At 44.2% G+C, this 16,600-nt stretch overlaps 1 long non-coding RNA gene across 1 annotated transcript in view; it reads right to left on the bottom strand.

The window, feature by feature from the left end:
* Window positions 1–16,600, bottom strand: part of LOC143663570 (uncharacterized) — a 51,374-nt gene that overhangs the window by 11,002 nt on the left and 23,772 nt on the right. Inside the window, exons 2-4 of the long non-coding RNA XR_013166049.1 lie at window positions 13,991–14,060; window positions 8,584–8,678; window positions 622–730 (exon numbers count right to left, since the gene is read on the bottom strand). This is a non-coding gene — a long non-coding RNA (uncharacterized LOC143663570). The remainder of the gene's footprint in view (window positions 1–621; window positions 731–8,583; window positions 8,679–13,990; window positions 14,061–16,600) is intronic.

Raw genomic sequence — 16,600 nt, 5'->3', positions numbered from 1 at the left:
GTTTATCAGGAATGCTGCTGAGGCACTTTCCTCATGTTGATTGTTCAAGCTGAATATGCCAGTCTTAATCAATCCAGTTTTGGCCAATAAATTCAATCCCAAGCTCCAACTTGGTATGAGGACAGCAGTTCGTGTCAGACAGGAAGGAAATCTGAGCCCAGCATAGCTCATGGCACTGATGCCTTTCTCCAAGCTCCCATGAATTCATTATGACTCCTGAGGAGCTGAGTTTATGGTTAAGAACCCGTCAAATAAAGTGCAACAGTATCAGAATGTTGAGGAAAACAGAACATAAGACTATGCAGCTCTGACACTTAAATATAGAGTAAATATACAACATGGAGGTGGGTGAGAAAAGGCAGCCCCTGAAGGCATCCGTCTGGTGTAGAAGGACATGATCTCACTCTTCTTTGAATTTCTAGCCCCTAGAAGGTGCCCATGAGTGTTTGTTTGAATGAATTAGTAAATGTGCAGGAGGGTACACACACACACCCCTCAGGGGGAGAACTTCTAGGGGAAAAAAAGAAAAGTCACCCCAGTCAGGAGTAACCAAAGACAAACTTGCAAAGATGTGGAGCCAAGAAAGCAGTGTAGGAAGTGGGAGATGAAGGCAACACTGACCTGAAAGCCACTTGTGGAATCAGGAGCCAGATGGAAAGAAATCATGGAGGTCCCTGGAAGCCACAGAAGGTGCCAGCAACATGAGATGCCCCAGCTATCCTCAACGAACCTGAGAGGAAGGAATAGGAATAAGATAAGCCTGTAGGAGGACCTGAGTCAGGTAGACATGATTTTGTTATTATTCCCGTGCCCTTCTCATACCCCCAGACGGATAGAGCTAGGTATGTTTTAGTCAGGGTTCTCTAAGGAAAAAGAACTGACAGAAAATAAATGTGTACGTGTGTGTGTGTATAATGAGATTTTTATAAGAATTAGCTCATGTGACTATGGGGATGGGCAAATCCAAGCTCTGTAGGGCAGGCAGCAAGCTGGGAACTCCGATGAAGGTGATTCATGAATTCTCCAGGAGAAGATGGTTGACTGAAGTGGAGATGGAAATTCTCTCTTCTGGCTGCTGAAATCATCACTTCTCCTTATAAAACCTTCAAATAATTGAACAAGACTTTCCTCATTGTTGAAGACGCTCTCCTCAGTTGATTGCAGATACAACGAGCCATATATGCGACCAAATTATGTATTATTTAAATCCACAAAATATTCTCACAGTAACAACCGGACACCACAACTTGGCCAAGATGACACATGACCTTACCCATCACACTAGGGGAATCTTGGATAAGCACAAATTGAGGCATTATCTTCATGAAAAGAGCTAGAAGTAATGATTGTCCCATTGCACAGAGCAGGCTCTGAGATGAATTAGTAGAAAGAATATTATGGAAGGCACAAGAGGGTGAACTTCCAGGAGGAAGCAGTCTGCCCAGACCTGACAAGGGTAGGATAATAATTCCTGAGGACCCAGAGCAGGAAGGGAATGGGAACAAGGTAGTGGAAAAAGAGTTGGAGTCTGTTTTTCCTGGGAGGGAAGATGGTAAAAGACTCTAAATTTGTATCAGAAGGCTTAGATATAAATTCCAGGACTTCCTACTTTCTAGCTTTGTGATCATGAGCCATTTAAACTCTCTAGTCCTCAGTTTTCTTGTCTGTAAAATGGGGCAGACATATGAAACCTACCTCAAAAGCAGTGGTGGATATCAAATACAACAGCACTGGGGCAGGAACTTCACCTGCCCACCCCACTACATCTCCACACCCTACCACTACCCAGAACATGACTTGGTACCTCACTGATATTTAAGCTATGCTACTTGACAAGGTCTTGTGAAGAAATGAATGCACCCCAAGATCAGGCCTCATAAGAGAGCTGATTTGAGGTCTGTGTTTGCACACATTGGCCAAGGCAGAGGCCAAGGCCGGTATCTGTCAAGAATAGGTTTTCTTCCAAGAGGTATCTTGTTCCCTCTTGATGTGACACAAGCAAATAGACTGTAGGTTTGCCGCCCCAACAGCAAGACTGGCAAAACGGGTGTGAGATTAATGGCTTTTCTGTTCAACAAAGGCCTTCCTGCAAAGCAGCAAAATTCAATATGCAAACCCCAGTGCCCTGGTCTCAGACCCCACCCTCCCGGTGGTGGACAGCTAGCAGCTCGTACCCCGTAATGTATGCACGCTCCAGCTACTGGGACCACGTTATTATTCATTACGGTTTTCTATTACCAGGTGATAAATGACGCCCCCAGGCTGGCGTTGCCCTCAGAATGCTTATTAAGGTTCACTTAAGTAGGCGTTGATTTAGCTTAAATCGGTTGTTCTGTTCAGCCCAGACGTGGGCCTGCCCCAGCACTGCCTCTAAGCCTCCCTTCACCAGGGCTTAATTGAATTCTAACTACTCACAGACTCCTATTAGAGAGGGGTGGAGTAGGAAGCCCCATGCAGGGCCATAGGGTGGCCCAAGCCCTGGTCGTCTCAAGAGCCCTATGTAATCCTAATTTGATAAGGGTCTTCCCTTTGACTCTAGCTAATATATTTTGACAAGCATCTCCAATTAGGCAGAGAGAACTTCCTGGATGGATTTAGCTGACAGTGAAATGATGGAATCTTAGGTAGAAGTAGCCCTTGGAACAACAATGTGACTGTCCCTAAGTCCTGCCCCTGGACTGGACCACTCAGGTCATGGTATGCACAGGCTGCCCTGATCCATCCGTAGAATTGTTTGCCACAGTGAAAGAGCCCATCCTGGCTTCAGTACAGCTGGGTGGCCCTTGGAAAGAAAATGGCTATGCTAGAGTCATTGTGGCAACAACAAGGATGACCACCATTCATTTATTCAGCAGAGATTCCCTGAGCATAGAGTGTGTGCCAGGTGCTGGTCTGGATGCTAGACTAGTTCATTAGTGAATAAAACAGACAGTACTCTCTGCCAGCATGGAATTCACATTCTAGAGTTCTATTTATTTATTTTTGATTAAGCGCCAGTGTTTTAAGGGTTTTACCATACTACCACATTTAGTTGTCCGCACAGCCCTCTATTGTTTTACCTATTTTACAGAGAACAAAACTGAAGTCTGGAAACATTAAATGATTTGCCCAAGGTCACATAATTAGTGTAAGGTGAATAAATGATAGAGTGGAATTTGAACTCACACTCCTAACCACCATGTTGTAAAACTTCCTATTTATTTGTTGTTATACATTATTGCACCATAACATGTGCCTAGCACAATAGAAGCTATAATGTGCTTTTCACATTCATTAAATCTCTACCACAACCTCCTGGACACTAGATATTGAATGTCACCCTCTTATAACTATAGTATAATCTCATGGTTAAGAATAGGGGCCCATCATCAAATGCACTAAATTAGAATCCTTGTTCTGCCTCTTATTAGCAGGGTAACCTTGGGCAAGTTATCTATCCCTTCTGAGCCTCCAGTTTCCTTGACTGCGAAATGGGTGGTAAAATAGTACTATCTCAAAAGTTGTAAGAATTAAATTAGAAAGTGTGTGCATAGCACTTTGCACAGTATCTTGGATATAATAAACTGTGGTCTTGAGTCCCTGGAAGGAAATGCACAATGCCCCGAAGGAAATGAGAAGCTGCCTTAAATATGGAGACAGGCCAAGGGGTGGCAAAAGGAAGCCAGATCAAAGTTGTAGGAAGACCTGGTGATGTTTGGGAAAGAGAATCCCTACACAGACAGAACATGGTAAGGACTAGGGTTATTCTGTATTTTCAGCTATCATTTCCTTTTCTTTCTCCCTTGGTAAACTTCATGGTGAAAAAGCTCACCTATCTCACCTGAAGAACCAAGGGAAGAGGTGTTCATTAAATAGTAATAACAGCATAACAATAATAACTGGCACTTATCAAGCACTAAGAGAGTGCCAGGTCTGCACTATGTGCTTGATATACCTCAACTTATTCCACCTCACCAAAATCCTCTGAGGCAAGTACTATCTGTCTTAATTTTCCAAGGCTGCTATAACAAATACCACAGACAGGAATAACGGGAATTTGTCTCACAGTTTCAGAGACCAGATATCCAAAATCAAGTGTCAGCAGGGCCATGCTTTCTCCAAAGTCTATAGCCTCCTGGTGGCAGTCTGTTGGCAATCCAAAATTCAGTCTCTGCCTCCATCACACGGTAGCTTGTCTCCTGTTTCCTCCTAAATCCTGCTACTTGCTCTCTAAATTTCCTCCCCTTATAAGGGCTCGAGTCATTTGGAGTAAAGCCCACCCTGGTTCCATTTGGCCTCACCTTAAATTAACATCTTCAAGGATTCTATTTACATATAGGTTCATGCCCACAGGACTGGAGGTTAAGACTTGAATATGTCTTTGTGGGGGATGTGACTCAATCCATAGCACCACCCTTAACATCCATTTTACAGATGAGAAAGCTGAGGTTAAAAAGAGGTGAAGGGATTTGCCTAAGTAATTTAGCCACTATAGTAAATGTCTATAATGAGAGGCATGGACCCCACCTCACCACCTGAGGAGAACATAAACAACCTCAAGGCATAAGACCAAATCTGAAACAATTTCCATAAGCCCATCTCCTCTGCCTGGCTCCTAACTTTTCAAAGAGTTATGCAAGTGGAGGAAGAACGAAGAAAAGCTGAAAGCTGTAAACAACACAGCCCAAACTGCCTTGAAGGTGCTCAAAAAACATGCAGCAGTTATCAACTAAGCTGACAACAAAATGTCCCAAGCCATCAATCACATCCTTAGTGTACTCTCTGACTTTTGTGGTTTTTTTGCATATGTGTGTGTGTGTGTGTGTGTGTGTGTGCGCGCGCGCGCGCGTTAGTGAAAAACAGAGGGATTTACTACATGAAGATGTTTGGGCCTTTTTTCTTTTTCTTCAATTGTTTCTGAACTTACTGCTCAGTTCTCAGCTAGAACCAACAGGAAAACAGAACAATGCATAGAAGCACAGAAGCTTCTGAGAGAAAAGGGGGGTCAGGTGCTTATGTTACCCAGAGGGAGACCTAGGTCACCCCCCTGTGTCTGCAGCATCTCAGGACTCTAGAGTCAGCCCCTTATGGGCAGTTTTCCAATGTAACGGAACACACACAAGGCTCCACCATCCCTCAAACCCAAGGAATTGTCCACATGCTGCTTAGCCCACACTGCATTGATCCAAAGCCTGGAGAATGCCTTCCTTAGGCAAGGTCACCTTTGGCTGCTAATAAGACTCAGCTATAGAATTATTCATCAGCTTTGGGGGAAAAAACAACAACATCATTTTCATCATAAAAATATAATATAACTATGTTACAGAAGAATTGGAAAATAGGAAAAAGAAACAAAAATAAGCCATAATTCATTCACCCTGACAAAACCACTATTAGCATTCTTGGTGTGTTCCCTCTCTTTCAACTCTGCATTTTACATCATTGTAACCACGGGACATTTGCAATTGTGTGTTCCCATTTTTTTTGGCCTTGGTATTACATCCCGAGCATTTTTTCCCCATCTTATACAACTGTCCATTAATAACTGTCCATTAATGGGTACCTAAAACTCTATGGAGTAGATGTGCCATAATTTACTTAGCTCTTCTTGTATTGCTGAGTTCCACTATTGTAAGTAATGCTGCCATGAATGCGATCTTAGTTTGCCTGGGCTGCTATCAAAAATACCACACAATGGGTTGACTGAAACAGCAGGAATTTGTTGACTCACATTTTCAGTGGCCAGAAGTTCAAAATCAGGGCGATGGCAGAACCATTCTTTCTCCCTGAAATCCGTAGCCTTTTGGTGCTGGCTGCCTGCAATCCTTGGGTTCCTAAGCTTGTATTTCTGCCTCCTATCGTATGATGGTGTCCTCTCCTATCTCTTCTCACTTCTCCCTGTGGCCTTCTCCTTATAAGGCTCTGGTTATCCTATTAAGACCCATCCTCATTCAAGTGGGCCACACCTTAACTAAAAATAACACCTTCGAGAAGTCCTGCTTGCAATGGGTTCACACCCACAGGAATGCAGATCAGGACTAAGAACATGTGCTTGTTGGGTGTGTAATTTGTAATTCAACCACCACATGCGTCTTTGTATTCATTGCTTCTCTTCCCCAGTATTTGGGATTACTTCCTTAAAGTAAATTTTCAATATAAATGCAATTACTGGGTCAAAGGAAACAACCAAGTTTTTGACTCAGCTTCAGTGTCACCAGCAGTATGGGAAATTATTTGGTCTACTACACAATTATCACATTTATATATTTTTCCTCATTTAATTAAATAAGTTTAATATTGGGTGGGCCACGGTGGCTCAGCAGGCAAGGATGCTTGCCTGCCATGCCAGAGGACCCGGGTTCAATTCCCGGTGCCTGCCCATGTGAAAAATAAATAAATAAATAAATAAATAAATAAATAAATAAGTTTAATATAAAAGATACCTCTTTACCATTCTAACTTGCTTTTTTTGGGGTCCTAGAGAAGACAGACAGTACCATATCATTTTTAAGAGTGAAGAGCTCTGGACTAGAATAGACTGTGGTCGAACATATAGTTCTGTCATTTCATTCACTATTTTGCTTTAGTTCTTAATTCTCTCTAATTCTTAATTCCCTCTAGCCCATCTTGTCTGTAAAGTGATGATAATAATACCTGACTGCCTAGAGAGCTGTTGTTAGGATAACACTAACAGATGTATTTTAGTCCATTTCCTGTCATATGGTTAGCACCACGTGCTTCTGGTTGTAGCTTATCAATAATTTTGAAGCACTAAAAGTCTGATTACACACTCAATAAGCATTTATTGAGGCTCTGGAGATGCAAGAATGAATAAACCATGGGCCTAGTCTTTGAAGAGTTCCCAGTCTGGTTGGGAAGAATAAAAAAGTGCCTAATGTTTCAATAAAGCTCAGTGATGTCATACCAGTGTGAGGTTACTCAGGGACATAGCCACACCTGAGGGTGGGGGGAGGAAAGACATGAAAAAGACACAAGTGGAGATGGGTGTTGACCAATGGGTAGTGTTCTGATCGGTAGACATGGCAGGGGGCAGATAGGAGGGGGCATTCCAGGTAGAGGGAACTGTAAGGCCTGGCCCGGTAGCCTCTGGCTGGAAGGCCCCCCACCTGAACTAAAACTAGTGCATATCCGGGCATACAGCTGTTCAAACACAGCCAATCAGGACCTGGCCTGACAAAGGACTCTCACTGCACACAGCCCGTACCTATGCCCACTGCACATGCCCATAGTTATGACCCCCCCGCCAAGGCTCATAGCTATGCCACCGGCCCTAAAGCGTGCAAAACTCCTAACCTACCACAGGAGGCCCCGTAGGCATCGTCAGCACCCCCACTAGCTAGCCTATATCTAGCCCCACCGCCCCCAGGGGGACGCGACTTCCCCGGCCCTCACCCTGAGCACCTGGACCCGGGAACCTCACCCCAGGACAATAAACTTTTTTTAAAACTCAGACTCAGTTCCTCTGATTTTTCAGTCGGTTACCGTTTAAAAACATAACAGGAACAACACAAGCAAAGGCCTGAACGTAGGAAATCTCACCCAGTGTGGATATGGACAACAGCAACTGGGTTCACTGATGTAGATTTGTCCACACTGGGCAGCTGATCTGATTCTAGGTGGGACTTGCTTCATAGTACTCTCAGCTGCCTCCCTCAGCCTTCTTATTAAAGCTAATGGGAGGAGCAGGTATTTAAATTATGCATCTATAAATGTACACTTCCCTCTTACAAATGTGAGCTTACCCTTAATGCTTCTTGAGATAAAAGTGAGGCAGGTTAGATAGAGAAAGAGGGAGGGGAAGTGACCCTAAGACCCATACCAAGAAGTTCCTTTTGGCATGTGTACACCTAGCCCTCATACCGGCACCTGAAACAAACAATAAAAAGCAGTTCCTTAATCCCTTATTAGCATAACCAGAGGGGAAAGGTCCCTTCCAAGTCCTTATAATGCAAGGATCCTGGCCTCAGGGGGCTTCTCCTCCTTTGGAGAATGCCCATGCTCACCTGGTTCAACCATGTGCTTTCACTACCCATTAAAGTTTTATGCTGTGCCAACTAGTTCTTGGATTTTTTTTCCTGCAACTAAGTCAAGAACCCTCACAGCACCAGCCCTTCATTGAAGTCTCGATTTTTCTTGAGAACTCCGGGGCTCTTCAGCCTCAGAAGGATGCTAATAGATTAGACAATACCCAACCAGAACCCAAGAGTGCTGATCAGTGCATTGTCAGGTTGGAAGCCCTGACACACTGGACACAGGAGGGGGCACAGCTAAGGGTGGAGTTGCTGTGGTAGGAAGCCTTACTCTGAAAGTCTTTTTCTCAGGGTCTGTTTTCCCCATGCATAAACCCAACAAGGCCTTGGACTGGAAGCAGTAGACAAGGCTAAGTTTCATAAAAAAAGTTTTGAAAAAATCCACCCTCCAAGATCTAATGCCACTATTCCTCCTTCATCAAGCCTTCTGCCACCCCCAACCCTAACTGATGACTTCCTCCTCAGATGGATGAAGCAAATCATTCTCTCTTATAGCTCCATCCCACACTCATTTTCTGGTTAGCTACACTCACATCAAATTTCCTGAACTTACCTGCTAGATGGCAACTTTCTTGAGGGCAACGATGTGTCCTGCTCATCTTTGTCTTTGTTTCCTTCACTCCCATTTGGAAACCAACTCCAAAGTAACTAGTAAAAAACAAACAAGCGGGCAGCCCATGGTGGGCTCAGCAGGCAGAGTTCTCATCCACCATGCCCGAGACCCAGGTTCATTTCCTGGTGTCTGACCATGCGAAAAAAAAAAAAAAGAAGAAAGAAAGAAAATTTACCTGGACTATAGGTAAGACGTGACCATCATATGCAAGGCTAAGTCTAGGAACCCAAGCACTTAAGCAACTCTCCCCCAACCCCAGTCCCTTCCTCAGACCCACCAGGCCTCTAGTCTACTCTCTAGACATCCATTTTTCTCTTCTCCACCCTGCAGACCAGCTTCTCTTGGCTTAGGGTCGAGAATGCTCACCCTACAACATCTTAGACTAAGTTGGAGCTTTGAATGACACAGACTTACTCCAGTCTTGATTCCAAATTTCAGGAAGAGAGAATTAATCTGCTCAGCTTGAGTCTGATGTTCACCCTGGTACAAAGGTACTTATGATAGCTAACAATGATGGAGTACTTTCTAAGTACCTGGTACCGCTCTAAAAGTTCATGTGTATTAACTCATTTAGTCCTTTCAACAAGCCTAGGTGGCAGGTGCTACTATTATCTTTATTTCAAAGATGAGGTAAGTGCTACACCAAAAGTTTAGGTATGCATGCCTTAATTCACACAGCTGGTAAGTGATGAACCAGGAGTTCAGCTCTGGAGTCTGATTCCAGAGGCCAAGCTTTTAACACTGTATGATATTGGTCCTGGATATTGTGGACAGTGGACAGAGCCTAGTGAGAAAATAGGGCTCTGGGCACAAACAGGACTGCCCAAAAGTAGGCAATTGTCAAAGAAGCACCATCCTTCAAAATCATTTATTCCTGTTTCTAGCAGTGGATGAATGGATGGATAGATGGGTGGGTGGAATTTTGACAGTCTCATCTCCTCATTGCTCTGCCCACTTCCCAGTAAAGTACTCTATTGGCTGAATCTCAACTCTGAGATTATTTTTGAAAATCAAAGGGAATATGGGAGAGATTTGGGTTTTTATGTTCCTTGATGGATTTGATAATGAAGGAACAAAAGCTGAAATTGCTTCAGGAAATGATAACACACTCCTCCTTTTATTTGTAGAAAGGATAGTGAAGAATGCTTAGAATGCAAGGAATAAAAGTGGCCAGGTCATTAAAGAGGGGAGGAAAAGAAAGTATAGTGTTCTTGAAAGTTTCTGAGTAGGGCAGAGACCAGTTGGCATATAGTACTCATGATGGGGAGATGCGGTGAAATGAGAAGGTGCATGGAGAATAGGAGAAGATAATTGAACACTAAATACTGTGGCCTTTGGATCTATATGAAAAGACTCTGTGGCGAGCGTCCTACCTTCTAGATCATGCAGGTTTAGACAGGAAGCTAACCCATAGTGACCCGTGTGTAGGCCAAAGACCTGAGAGGACCAGGTAAGACCTCAAGGTTCTTTGTGCTACTCAAGAGTAGGAAGGAGGGCAAGGAACAGAAACCTGATTGAAGCCTAGAGAGATGAGTACTCAGAACAGGTTAATTATGACTTACAGGGTTTTAAAAAGTATGATAGTTCTTAAAGCCTAGAACTATAATTGAAGTGCCTCTTTTTGAGGTACTTCCTCTTGCCCAATAAGTCAATGCTTGTCCCTAGATGGGATTACTATGTGAGTCCTTTGTCCCAGCAACAGCACAATTCAGTTTCTTCCTAGGGTGACTTTGCTTTGCCTCTCATGTACCCTGAATACAGAATATATTTTCCCTTACTTAAAACCTTAAGTAACCCCTCATTGTCCTCAGAATAACATCTAAGTTCTTTAGCTAGTCTGCAAGGGCCTTCATGAGATGTCCCCTGCTGTCCCCCAGCTTCATCTCACCAGAACCTCACAACCTCTCCAAAGTCACACTGGCCTTCTTCCAAACAGAAGAGGCCCTTGAATGAGCCTCAAAGTCTTCACACATGCCATTCTCTCTAACTGCATGTTCTTCCTCCCCAACCTCTCAGAAATATCACACATGCATATACACATAGCCAACTCTTACTATCCTTCAGATCTCAGTCTCTCTAGACTGCTTTCTAGTACCACAACATTGGACCTTAAAATCAAAGTGTGCATGGAAGATGGCTGTGTTTCATTTCCCCCCACCCCTCCAAATAGGGCTCTTATCAAATCACTAGTGTATTTTCTAATCAATAGTACATGTGAGAACAAAGAACTACAGTAATTGTTGAATGAATGAAACCAACACAAGAGTTCTGCCCCTTCTCTTACAGCCCATGCTTCTCTGCTTCTAGGACCAGCCCACTCACTCCCTTATCCCTGAGGCCACCTAGTCCATACCCCCTTCCTGTGCTGGCTCTATGTAGTTCAGCCACACTCAGAAACTCCAGGCAGGAGTGCTTTGTTTATGAAGTAGAGGGGTGCTGTGCCTGCCATTTCATCATCAGTGCCTCAGATCAGACAGGTTCAAAAGTTCCGATGCCAGGACTCAGGTGAGAGTCTCTGTTCCCAAACAATCAGACCAGCCAAGCACACTGGTGGAATTTCCTACAGAAGAATCAACTTTTTTCCAATGTTCTAGACTGAATTATTATAGCCAGAGGGAGCCATTCATCAGCTGTGACAAAGCAGGAAGCTTCCTGGGCAAACAGCTTTGTTGCTGCATGAGATTAACCCAGACTGTAGTAATTTGTAACAAAGATAAGAAAATTGCACTGGTCTTTCAGAAATAAATCTGAATTCCGGAGTGGACAAAGGGGACTTCAACTTGAAATCTGCTAGTGCAGATATAATCAAATTTATAACAGCCCCTGAAGAATATAAAAAGCAAAATGCAGCTTTCCATTGGAGGTGTCATTTCAAGACCCACCCTTGTGAAATCATTTAGCTGGAATTCCTAACAGGCCACAAGTCAGAATCCCATCTAACTTTTATGGAAGATTATTTGGTTTATTTGAGAATCATTCCCTCATCCACCTGAATTCATGGTATGAGATGTCATGGAGTGGTGAGTCGGGGGGTGGGATATGAGGTTAGGAACCTACCCATTACCAGCTGTAATAACAACTTAGTGAAATGCAGATATTAATGGAGGCCCCTCCCAAGACTGTTGTGAGGATTAAATGAGATAAGAATGTGAAAGCACAATGCTTGGTCTGGTTATTAATGAGAGTCTGCTAACCTATTAGATACCCTCTGTTGAGTTCCTACAACTGCACCAACTTGGCCTCATTTAATCCTCGCCATAATCACATGAAGAGGGCACTGTAAAGTATCTCCATTCACAAATGAAGAAACTGAGGGCCAGAGAGGTCATGGAAACCATCCAACGTCTCACAGCTGGTAAATGGCATGGTAGATTGAAACACCTGCTGTTGGCCACCAGACTGTGCTTTCTGCTCTGCAGCAGACCCTGTGCTGCCCACAGAGACATAAAGGTGACAATCTTGTGATTCCAAATGTGGTGGAGCACAGAGTTTGTCTGGAATGCAAACCCATATGTAAATGCCTTTACTACATTAATAATTAGCTATGTTTACTATGTCATTTGATATTTACATTACTCCACTGCATGGATGAGGAAACAACTGGCTGAGGTTAAGGGATATACCTGAGATGACACACTGACAACAGAGGAGCCAGGAATTTACTCCACATTCTAACCACTCTGTTGCAAGAGGAGATGCTATAAGAAAGATGCTGGAAGAACTGAGGGAAACAGCACCTGAAGAAGGGTCTGGCAAGTCTCCCCAGAAGAGATAAGTTCTGAGCTGGAGGTAAGAAGAGAAAGAGAAACAGGGATGTATGTGTTCAACAAACAAAGGGAAAAAACAAGCAAAATCTCATATTGTTACATGGGACATGACATTCAGGGGTGAAAGTCTCCCTGGAGGCGTGAGAGATGACTCCCAGGGTTGAATCTGGCCCTGGCATCATGGGATCAACAATGCCGTCCTGACCTAAAGAGGGAAAAGAAGTGTAACAAATAAGGTACCAGTGGCTGAGAGAGTTTAAATAGAGTCAAGAGGCTACCCTGGAGGTCACTCTTACGCATGCTTCAGTGAGACATTGTTACCTAGCATAGCTTGCCAAGCCCCCAACCAAAACCATTCTTGTCAATCCTAAAGGCATTATATAAGATTCTACAAAGGTTCCATGCACTACGGTAACTTTCCAGAAACCTACAACCTCCAGATGGGTCCCTGGGCAAGAAAAGTCCTGAAATGCAGAGGGATCAGCCTCTGCATAACATCAACTAGTTCCATCCCCCTGTCCCATATTACTGACAGCCCCTTCCAACATGAAAAAGTTAGAGTGGCCATAACCCAAGTACCCCTAAAGAGTGGGAGAAAGATCAAAGGTGATGATGGAGTTATAGGGAGAAGGTAGGGCTTAGCAAATGAGTGTGATTGCTAAATCATTATATTAATTTTTTTTTTTTTTTTTGGCTTGGGCTGACACTGGGAATCGAACCTGGGTCTCTGGCATGGCAGGCAAGAACTCTATCTGCTGAGCCACCATGGCCACTGTGATATTTCTTTTAGTCTCCAGTATCTTAGAGCAGCTAGAAGTAAAAACCTAAAATTATGGAATTGTGACCCACACCCAACTCTGAAATCTGTTCTACAACTAATTGTTGTGCTATGCTTTGAAATTTTTGTATAGATGTTATTTTTCACACACACACAAAAAGTCAACTGTGATGATTTAAAAAACTGCCTAAACACAATTTTTTTTTTTTAAATAAAAAACCTAAACTTGAAGACAAACAGAAACTAATAAGCCTAACTGCATTAAAAAAAAAAATACTCACGTTGCCCTGGGACCCCAACTCCTTCCCCAAATGACCCAACCATCCCTGTGCTGGGTACAGCCACCAGGGCCCAGCTGCAGGACGTGAGTCAGAAGACGGCAGGCCGCTGCTCTGCAGAGTGCTCTGGAGGGGAAGGACCCAGGTTACTCATCTCTTCACACCCACGGCCATCACAGGCATGGCCCAGAGCAGGCAGTCGGGATGCGCTTGGGGACTTAAACTGAGTCCATTAGAACTTGGGCCTAGGAGAGCTCTGGAGGACTGGGTCACCCAAGCTCCCCATTTACAGACAGGAAACTGAGACCTAAAGGGGGAAGAATGGGTGAGGCTCTCCAGTTCCATGTGTACACGGGCCCAGAAGGTACCAAGGAAAAGGAGATAAGGAGGAAGGAGAAGAGAGGCAGAGGAGTTAACCTTTAATGTGAACTGGATCTGAGCTGGGGCCCCAAGTTAAGATGGTGACAGCAGACAGAAATTCTAAGAGGGAAGGAGTACAGCGTGGGTATTAGCGCTGGACTTACCTCGGTTTCATTTGGGGTTTGCCTCTGCTGGCTGCATAAATTTGGGCAAATTCTTTCCGAGCCTTAGTTTCTACATTTAGAAAATGAGGATCGTAATCTCCATTGTCAGATTACTGTGAAGATAAAGAAAAATGAAACATATAAAGAACCTAACAACGCCTGGCATATAGTGAGCACTGATCACCAGGGTCCCAGTTACAGCTTTCCTTTTGTGGGTGCCAACTCCAATCCGTTGCCTTGTTCCACCCCTTCCCCCATCACCTTGTGTTTGCGCCCCACCCCCACCCCTTCCAACCTGTCAGAGTCAAACTACTGAGACCTAGTGATGCCTCAGCCCCTCCAAGGTGCCCTAAAACGTCACCTTAAGCAAAAGAAGAGAGGCATGAAGATTGGTCTGGGTTAGTGAAAGCGTTTGCTTCCACAAGCAGGTGCCGGCAGAAAACGGGTGGGAGAGTGACTGTCCCCCACCCCTGCCCTCGCCCCCTATTTAAAAGGTGAGCACCCTAGAAATGGACTGGCTGGTCAAACTCCCCCTCTGTCCCATCCTCTCTACCCTCAGGGTTTCTGAAAACAAGAATACAAGTTCTGCAATTTGCAATGGGGACCCAGACACCTCCTAGAGCGATCTGGCCATTAAAAATGGGACCAGAGGATTCATTTTGGAAACTTTCAAAAGAAAAGTTCCCCAAAAAAGCATCAAATGTGTGCAGAGGTGAACACACAGCTGGGACTTTTTTTTTTTATCAGCTACTCCCCACAAGCAGCTATTTCCCCCAAATCCATTCTTCCTTGAGGGTGCATTAAGATGTCTCTTTCTCGTACTTTACCTGCAAAGAAAGTAAATATTTTTCAATGAAATTCAGCGATCAATTAAACACCATCTCTCTTTAATGTGAACGTTGAGCCAACAGCCGCGGCACATCCCAACAAGAACATTTAAAGCAATTAAACTTTAGTTACTTTTAAAACAAATTCTTTTAAATGCTAATGACCATTGTTTTCCCACTTGATAAGTAAAATTTTGTGTCAAGCAAGGTTAGATGATTGCAATGATTTAATTGTACTTCTTAAAGAAAGGAAAATGTTAAGAAAAAAGCTAAGATGGACCTCTTACCACACTCTTACCGTAAAATGTCCTGTAACAATAGAGCCGTGATTTGCTGAAATTAAAATGCTATTATGGTGAAATTAGGGCTTCAATATTTTTAGCAGCTTTAATAGGCCTTGCATTTTAAGGGACATCTGATAATAGATAATTACATTTCATCTTAAAGAAACTGAGTTGTTTTCTTAAGGAAAATACTTTTCTTTCTTCCAGAGAGGTTAAAGCCAAGCCATCATTAGAAGGAGCACCAAGCTCGAGGTTTCTGCTTCAGCTTGGGAAATAGAGATTAGCATATAAATAGCCTTCGGTGCCTGCTTGATTCCAGCTATTTTGCGTTTCAATGTGGCATCAGAATGCACTTAGCGAGAAATGTTCGAGTGGAGAAAGAGGTCTGTAATATGTCGCTTTTATAGAGGGGGGAACCTTAAGTATAAAAGATCATCCACTCCTCTGTGGGCTTTTTTTTTTTTGTATCCTTTCAATGCCCCAATTACAGACTCCAAGGGGCCACCAGGCCCCCTAGAACAGAGCCTTAGTTTACACGGTAGCTCTTTCTCTGGACTGGAAAAATAAGTCAAAATGTGTGCATGGGAAATAAGATAAATACCCGGGCTTCCTCCTGGATCGGCAGAAGCCCTCAGGGGTCACAGCCCTGCCCTTTCTCCTTGCCCCCACACTACCCATCAGCAGCGGGGGCGTGGGACAACTCCTCCAGGACCCATTTGCTGGAGCAATGAGGGAAGCTGCTGGCTTCTTGCCTGGAGGCCGGCTTTCCTCCTGGGAAATCGCAGGCACTGGGCACCGAGCCCGGGGCTCTTTCCACCCTCCCCTCCCATCCCTCTAATCCCCCCAGCGCACGTACACACACATGCATTCTGGCCAACTGTGATTCAGGTGGAGTCTTGGACGGGTGCAAGATGATTCACAAGCCCCACACTTTTTATTTTAGGGTGCCCAGATTTTCCTGGGTGCAGTAGTGGAGGAGGGGCAGGGGCCAAGCAGCAGGTAAGAAATTAGCACCCAGTCTAATTTCTGCAGTGGGGTGCACCAGTCCCGAGTCTTAGTCTAAGCTTTCCTGTGAACTCATGGACTGTTCATGCCATCTCTCTGCCTGAATTCCTCCATCTGTAAAAAGTAGGATCATAAACCCTGCCTGCTGACTTAAGGGGGGATTATAAGGAAGAAATGAGAAAATGGATGTGAAAGAACTTTGCAACCTTTCTAGCTTAGCCATGCACCCAGGGCAGTGCACAGCCTCCCGACCTGAAGGGAGAGGGACAAGGAATACATGTTTTCTTGGGAAGCCACTTAGGAAGTAATAGCTCTCAGCTGTCAGACCAAATGCACCCCATTTGGATGATTTGGAGAAGGCATGTGTGAAGACAAGGAGTTGGGGTGTAAGAGGCAGGGGTACCCACATACTGGCATCAAGACCCAGCCTCATCACTTGTAGGACTTTGGGCTTGTCATCCTGCCTTCTGAGCCTATTCTTCACCCTTAGATAG

Source organism: Tamandua tetradactyla, chromosome 2 (genome assembly GCF_023851605.1).
Source record: "Tamandua tetradactyla isolate mTamTet1 chromosome 2, mTamTet1.pri, whole genome shotgun sequence".
Taxonomy (NCBI): domain Eukaryota; kingdom Metazoa; phylum Chordata; class Mammalia; order Pilosa; family Myrmecophagidae; genus Tamandua; species Tamandua tetradactyla.
This window is presented reverse-complemented; position numbering and strand designations above follow the sequence as displayed.